Source organism: Syzygium oleosum, unplaced genomic scaffold, assembly GCF_021117445.2.
Source record: "Syzygium oleosum isolate NSW1041296 unplaced genomic scaffold, Sole_v2.1 Sole_v2.12, whole genome shotgun sequence".
Taxonomy (NCBI): domain Eukaryota; kingdom Viridiplantae; phylum Streptophyta; class Magnoliopsida; order Myrtales; family Myrtaceae; genus Syzygium; species Syzygium oleosum.
This window is the reverse complement of record NW_026607496.1, coordinates 10,995,548-10,997,117: the sequence shown is the minus strand read 5'-3', so window position 1 is coordinate 10,997,117 and position 1,570 is coordinate 10,995,548.

Below are 1,570 nucleotides of genomic sequence, written 5' to 3'. Positions count from 1 at the left end.
ATGAAAAGATATTGAGAAGATGTCCCATATGTTCATGTTGTCAAGAAGATTCTTCGATCCTTAGACAAAAGGTACGACCATATTGGCGTTGCAATCAAAGAGTCCAAAGACCTTGATGCCATGACGATTGATGAGCTCATGGGTTCATTGCAAGCCCATGAAGAAAGATTCAAAAGAAACAGGAATGAGCCGGTGGAGGAAGTACTCCAAACTCAGTTGACCATCCGAGATGAGAAGGAGCAAAGTAGAATTCCCGTGCAAACTCGAGGGACTAATCAAGATCGTGATCGAGACCGAGGCCAATGTTGCTTTCAAGGAAGAGGTCATGGACGAAGCAGAGGAGATATTGCTTGAAATGATGGAAGATACCAAAATCAAAGAGGTGTTTATGGAAGAAGACAGAACTTGAGAGGGCAATGGTATGATAAATCTAAAATTTGATGTTATCATTGCAATAAATTTGGTCATTATGCTTCTGACTGTTGGAATAAAGAGAGTAGCGGAGTAGACGAAAAAGCAAACTTGGTGAATGATGCCGAGCAAGTTCTTTTATCGGCATTCAAAGAAGATGAAGGAAGACAAAATGATACGTGGTATTTGGATACCGGTGCAAGCAACCACATGTGCAGGCGAACTGAGATGTTTGCCGAGTTAGATGTGACAATAAAAGGAAAAGTCTCGTTCGGTGATAATTCTAAAATTCTCGTTGAAGGCAAAGGTACAATTCTTATTCGATTGAAGAATGGTGCACATCAGTTTATTACTAATTGTTGACACCTAAATTTTGGCTAATCATTTAGTAATTAATTGCATAGAAAAATTAGGGACTAAACTTTAGCCTCTAACAAAAATATTAAAATTGCATTGTATAGCGTATAGATATTAGGAGCGTTTGCATTTAGCTACATTCTAATCGGACCGGTGGCGGATGGACTTAAATGGATGGATATGAAATTAATGAAAATGGACTAAGCCCATACAAATCAAAAAAATATGGCCAAGTTCATAAATTATATAATATGGCCGACATATTGCATATGACATGCACGTGGGGTGCTAAGCTTGGAAAGTCTACATTATTTGATCAAATTTGGGAGGAGAATAAGAATATAATCCTTAAGATTTTAGTTGCATTAAAATAAGAGATAAGGATATATTCTTTTGGTTTTTAAATGGGAAAGGGATAAACTAATTGATACCTTGAAAAACCCTAATCCCTTATCTATAAAATGGCACGTTGCTTTCATAAAAGGGGGAGGTCACACATTGAATACACAGCCACCCAATTGACATACACGGCCAGAGGATAGAAACAGAGGAGAGTGGCTTTGTTTCGCTCGAACGTGCGACTGCGCCACCATCGTGCAAAAACTAGAAGACGAGGAATTCCAGATTGATCCTGTCACGTCTCATATCGAAGTTCCTCCCGCCGTTGACGCGCCGCCTTGCTCTGTCCAGTTTCGACGATGCCTCCTGATCTTGCTCTTGTTTCCCGGAGAACATCCAGCAAGTCGTCGGCCAACTCTCCAATCAACTCTGGTTTTTGATGACGTTGTTGTTCCCCGCTGTC